A 6,726-nucleotide genomic window follows, 5' to 3' on the forward strand; every position below is an offset into this window, starting at 1 on the left:
ACCCCAGGATGGGCAGCCCACCATTGGGGCACCTGCTGGGGAATTACTCAGAGGAAGAAGCCATAGTAGGGAGTTGAGGGAACACGCTCTCCTGGGAGCAGCGGGTGAAAATTCTCTTTTCATTCAAAGGCCAAAGAGTCAAATAAAAGGAGGTCTTCTGAAATGGGGCTTTTTCAGGGAGTACTTGGAAGCATTTTGCAGAAATCCAGACTGTTGTAAAGAGAAACAAGAGTAGCAAGATGTCCCCAAAATAAATGTATTAATTAATTCCATCATCTTTTCTATCATCCAGGTCATTTAGTTTCTTTTTTATTATTATTATTATTTCTTTCTTAAGACTGGATTCTTTGAAATAATCTGGAAATGACTATGTAAGTCATTTGTTTTCTGTATCTTTTAAAAATTTATTTTATTAAAAAATTTTAAAATTCAAGTATAATTAAGATACAGTGTTATATTCATTTCAGGTGTACAACATAATGATTCAACAATTCTATACATTTTTTGGTGCTCATCACAATAAGTGTACTCTCTATCTTTTTTTTATTAATTTTGTTGAGATGTAATTCACCTATCACATAGTTTATTCATTCAAAGTGTACAACTCAGTGGTTTTTAGTATATTCATCAAGCTCTGCATCCACCACCATGATGAATTTTGGAACATTCTTTATCCTCCAAGAGTACAGCCTTGGGCAGAGCTCCACCAGCCTGGGATGGCAGTGGTCTCAGGAGGGCCCTCTTTGTCTGTTTTTGATCTCTTTGTTGTCTACTTCATTTGGTAATAGACCCAGTCCCTTCTCACTAATCACTGGCTGATTGCTCAATTGTTTTCAAAAATGTCCTGGCATATAAATTGTTCTCTGGTCTGATCCAATTAAGTTCAGGCAGCCTATGAAGTTGGTTGGGAGCCCAGGAGGACTCTTCTTGGCTGTCTCTTTCCCTGGTTCTCTCTGGTGAACCAGCTGGCTTTTCGTTTAGCTGGTTGCTGTAAATTAAGAGGAGCTGTTGTTTTCAGGAGTGCCCTTAGGCTTGAACTTCCCTACATTCTGTTTTACATACAGTCACTTCCTTCCTTCAGGGGTGCTTGGGAGCTCTTTCCCACACACTGCCTTCTCCCCTGGGCACGCTCTCTGAGCTCTAGCCCTGTGTGCCTCCCATCTTCTCAGCTTGCCTCCCCCATGGAAACTGTGCGGTAGGAGACAGCTTGCAGGGGGAAGCTGGGGGTCCAGTCTTCTTGGCCTGCCCTGCCTAGGGGCAGCTGGAAGGAAGGTAGTCCCAACCTCTCCACCACACTCCCCAGGAATTCAGCCTTTTTAACTTGGAGTTGGAGGGCATGAGGAATGCTGGTGGCCTGTCCCTCCACGAGGGAGAGAAATGTGCTTGTGGCTGAAATGCCACAGACTCTGGCTGTTCCTACTGCATTTTAGTAGATTTTCTTGAATAGATGATTCTTCATTTGTCATATGCTCTTAGGACAGTTCCCAGAGACTTTAAATGGGTTTTTTGTTTGTTTGTTTGTTTTGTTTTTTTAGTATTTTTGCCAGCTTTGCTTGTTTCACTAGGGAATGGTCCATGGAGTTATTCATGCTTTGTCCCAGAAGTGGAAACTATTGTTTTACCTTAATAATGAAGGCATCTTTATATTAATGAATTTATCTCCAAAAGAGCTTTTATGGGATGTGATGAGTTTCAACAAGTCATATTCTGATTTTCTGTTGTATTTATTATTTTCTAAACTCAATAGGAAGAATATTTTAGTTTTCAAATATGTTATTGTCTATCTATCTATCATCTATCTATCTATCTATCTACCCATCATCTATCAGTCTATCTATTTTTGGTTTTCAGGCTTTCATTGTTCCAGTGTAGCTTTTGTTGGATTTTCTGGTTTGGAAAATGGCTTGTATAATTTCTGCCTTTTGTAAGTTAAAACGTTTATCGTTTTGGACAAGTAAGTATGTGATAAGTTTTTGTAAATGCTCCATCACCACCAACTTGAGAAAAAGATATATTCTCTGCTTGTGGGGCACAAAACTCAATGTCTATCTATTTAATGTTATTAATCATGTTGTTCAGTCCCCTAGGTATATAACAGGCAATACTCCAACAGATGGAGATGGGGTAGGAGGAGCAGAGCAATTGTGAAGCAAACTTGTAAAGCGATCTTGGCTAGCTCATGGTGATTTCATGGGAAATGCTACTTGACTCATCTTCCCCAGATGCTTATCCAGGTAGAATAGGGCACAGATTCATAAGACTTTTGGATTAGAAGGGCCCTTGGAGATTTTATAGCTCCTCTTCCTGGTGTTACAAACAAGGACAATGACTTGCCCAGGTCACATGGCTGGCAAACTCTGAAGCTGGGAACGGAATGCAGGTCCTTGGATTCTGGTAAGGGCATGGAGTCTCTGTTTCTGCCCGGCTTCTGGTGTGCTGTATCCTGTTTCAGACTTTATTGTTTTCCCTGGGACAGTTAGTGCCTTAAGAATGGGTGAGCTACATCTCATGAAAAAAAAAAGCCTTCTATATTTATTTGTAGGTACTTTATAATTTGCTGAGCACACTTTTATATGCCTCACTTAATTTAGTCTTCATAGTCCAGTGACGTTTAAGGCAGCGCTGATACCTCAGTCCTGTGGGTGAAGAAATCAGGGCTCAGAGACTCTAAGTCCACATCAGCCCCAGGGTCTTCTGCCCACCCCCCCCCGCGAGGTCATGCATTCAATCACAGGACCCTGGAGTCCAGTCCCATCTTGGCCCAGAAACAATATTCAGACTTTCATTTCCCAAGTGGTTCTTTTGGGGTAAAATTGTAACATCCTGTACGATTTTTCTGTCCTCTATTGGAACAGTACCCTAGGGAGCTGGCGGAGGTTCATGAACACAGTGGTAAGTCTGGGAAATTATTATTTTAAAAATATCAGTCTCTGCACCTGCTGTTCATAGGTTATAATCGACTGGGTGTATACTTGAAGCATTTCTCTGCTTATCTCCTGGGACACCCTTAGTCCATTCACTGCCTTCTGCTCCTTCTCGTGCAGGGGCATTAGGTAGCTAAGTTTCAGTTGTACCCGCCCCCCGCCCCGCCTCAAGGCTGCCACTGAGCAGCCTTTCTTGTTCTCATCTGGGACTTTGGAAACACCAAAATTGGCTGTGATCAGAGGCTCCTGATTGTCTCTTCTCAAGTAAATGGCCCCAAACAATAGTTGCTATGTAGGGCTGCATTGATTATCTGTTCCCGTGTAACAAGTTACCCCCAAATCTAGTGGTTTAGAACAGCAATACACACCTACTGACTCAGTGTCTGTGGGCCAGGAATTTGGGAGTGGCTGGGTTGGGTGCTTCTGGCTTGAGATCTCTCATCAGGGTGCAGTCAGATGTCACACGGGGCTGCTGTCATTTGAAGGTTGGTTTGGGGCTGGAGGATAAACTTCCAAGGTGGCTCCACACACGTGGCTGGAAGGCTAGTGCTGGCTGTTGGCAGGAGGCCTCACTTCCTTCCATGTTGACCTCTCCACAGGGCTACCTGAGTGTCCTCACAACATGGCTTCCCTCAGAGCCAGTGCCCCAGGAAAGAGAAGTCAGAAGCTCCATGTATCTTATGACCTGGACTTGGAAGTTATACCAACCATATCTGCAGCAGTCCACTGGTTCCATCACTGCAATAACTCTATTCAGTGGCGGGGGGGGGGGGGCGGCAAAGGACTGCACAGGCTGTGAATCAGCCAGGAGGTGGGAATCACTCAGGGCCATCTGGAGGCTGCCTGCCACAGGGTACACCAAGCCCCAGAACCTGTACTAGCTGCTTTATATATATTATATATATATACATATACATATATATTATATTATATATATATTTCTCCTCTCCACAGCTCTGTGAGGCAAGCCTTATTCACCCTACTTACAGAAAGGAAACAGAGATGAAGTGATTTGCCTCTTGACACACCACATAGATTTGAACTCCACTCCAAAGTTTGTGCATTAACCCCTTGCCCTGTACTGACTCCTGCTGTCTTCTATGCCTTCTGTCTTCCAGCTAGCATTGTGCTCTGCTCAGCTGCTCTGTGAGAGACTCAGAAGTGCCATGTGGGGATGGCTGGGCTCTTGGACTGGAACGCAGGACCAAAGCAGCAGTGAAGAGTGGCCTTCATGTGAGTTCAGGCTGGATTAATAGAAATACGATGTCTAGAATCTAGGAGGTGAGAGTCCCTGGTCTGGGCAGACTATAGGATTGGGGATGCCACTGTGAAAAGTCTGCAGATGCTGGAACCTATTTAGGAGGGACAATCCTAGGGCAAGTGGAGAGTTGAGGAAGTGGGAATGCTTAACCTGGGTAAAAACAACCAGAAAACTTCGAGATAGAAGATGGGGCTGTGGTGACATTTACACACTTCTGTGTGGAGCCCATGGCATGGAGGGCCCCATCAGATGACCGCCAAATCTCCAGACTCCAAGAATCTGACGTCACCTCTTGCAGCCTATGCCCCTGAAAGCAGTCAGAGAAGCTTATTTTCATGTGCAGATGTCACATGTCACCCACCTGCTCAGCTACCTTAGGCTTCACACCAAGACTGTGATGGTGAATTCGGCCATCAAAGCTCAGTCTCATCTCACACTGCAGGTCTTGCTCTCTGTGCTTCCCCCAGACTGGCCGTTCTTTTCCTTCTGCAAACAGTCCCTGCTCACCCACACGGATGGACACATCTGCATACATAAACACGTTCACACACAGGAACACGTCCATACCCACATACATGGACACACATGCACAAAACATACAGACACACACAGGAACATGTCCACACATTCATGCACATATAAACACACTCAGACACAGGCATACACAGACACACACACAAACACACTCACCCATAGGAACACATTGTCCACATCCCCCCACATGTATACACGTGGAACACAATCATACACAAATGTGCTCACACATGTGTATCCACAAACTCATATTCACATGTACACAAACATATTCACATACAAGAACATGTTGTCTATGCTCACACTCACATGAACACACATGGACACATATATACGCACTCACATATTCATAGTCACATGCTCACACACATTTACATGTAGTCATACACTTCACATACACACTCATGTGCACGTCCATATGTTCACATGAAAACACACTTATACATACTCACCCATGCTTGTTCATACACATACACATGCACACATTCACCCACAGGGGCTTCTACCCACTCTTGCATGCAGACACTTGCTCACTCTCACACATTCATACTCACATGCTCACCCCCACACATGTGCACACACGCCCTCCCTCCACTCACACACACAGGTCCTACATTTGTCTAAGTAACACTGCTCATTCCTCAACTTAGCCATATTCTCAGGGGAGCTTTACCTGACTCTCCACATAAAGTCAGACCTTCCTATTTGGATGCTCCTAATATATGTTGTCATTTGCAGTTTCTTGTTTGGTAGCCGTCCCCCCACTAGACAGTGGACTCCGGCTGGATTTGCTACCTCCATATCTAGGGCAGTGGGCATTCATGGTTGGTGGAAAGAAGTAGTGTGTGCTCTGTTCTGCAGGTGGCACTTGTGGAAGGTGATGTGGGGGTGGGGGATGGATGACCCTTTGGGTTTCTCTAAGTCCCAAGAGTCTCTGAGTTTACCATAAACTCCTTGTTTCCTGGATGCAAAGTCCTGTTTCAGGAATTAACTTGTGAATTTATCTTAGTTTGTAGCCCTCAGAATCACTTCTTTGATGGCTGAGTAATATTCCATTGTATACACACCACATCTTCTTTATCCATTCATCTGTTAATGGACATCTGGGCTCTTTCCACAGTTTGGCTATTGTAGACATTGCTGCTATAAACATTGGGGTGCAGGTGCCCCTTCGGATCACTATTTTTGTATCTTTGGGGTAAATCCCTAGTAGTGCAATTGTTGGTTGTAGGGTAGCTTTATTTTCAACTTTTTGAGGAACCTCCATACTGTTTTCCAGTGTGGCCACACCAGCCTGTATTCCCACCAACAGTGTAAGAGGGTTCCCCCTTCTCCGGACCCTTGCCAACATCTGTCATTTCCTGACTTGTTATTTTTAGCCATTCTGACTGGTGTGAGGCGGTATCTCATTGTGGTTTTGGTTTGTATTTCCCTGATGCGGAGTGATGTTGAGCATTTTTTCACGTGTCTCTTGGCCATTTGTATGTCTTCTTTGGAGAAATGTCTGTTCATGTCTTCTGCCTATTTCTTGATTGGATTATGTGTTCTTTGGGTGTTGAGTTTGATAAGTTCTTCATAGATTTTAGATACTAGCCCTTTATCTGATAAGACGTTTGCAAATATCTTCTCCCATTCTGTCGGTTGTCTTTTGGTTTTGTCGACTGTTTCCTTTGCTGCGCAAAAGCTTTTTATCTTGATGAAATCCCAATAGTTCATTTTTGCCTTTGTTTTCCTTGCCTTAGGAGACGTGTGTAGCAAGAAGTTGCTGCGATCGAGGTCACAGAGGTTGCTGCCTGTGTTCTCCTCTAGGATTTTGATGGATTCCTGTCTCACATTTAGGTCTTTCATCCATTTTGAGTCTATTTTTGTGTATGGTGTAAGGAAATGGTCCAGTTTCATTCTTCTGCATATGGCTGTCCAATTTTCCCAACAGCATTTGTGGAAGAGACTGTCTTTTTTCCATTGGATGTTCTTTCCTGCGTTGTTGAAGATTAGTTGACCATAGAG

The 6,726-nt window shown here is 44.0% G+C and overlaps 1 long non-coding RNA gene across 1 annotated transcript in view; it reads left to right on the top strand.

The window, feature by feature from the left end:
- Positions 1-457: 457 nt before the first annotated feature.
- LOC145722117 (uncharacterized) overlaps positions 458-6,726 on the top strand; it is a 12,237-nt gene continuing 5,968 nt past the window's right edge. Inside the window, exons 1-2 of the long non-coding RNA XR_014146144.1 lie at positions 458-2,892; positions 4,043-4,205. This is a non-coding gene — a long non-coding RNA (uncharacterized LOC145722117). The remainder of the gene's footprint in view (positions 2,893-4,042; positions 4,206-6,726) is intronic.

The sequence above is a fragment of the Leptonychotes weddellii genome, chromosome 6 (assembly GCF_054177405.1).
Source record: "Leptonychotes weddellii isolate Sample4059 chromosome 6, ASM5417740v2, whole genome shotgun sequence".
Taxonomy (NCBI): Eukaryota; Metazoa; Chordata; class Mammalia; order Carnivora; family Phocidae; genus Leptonychotes; species Leptonychotes weddellii.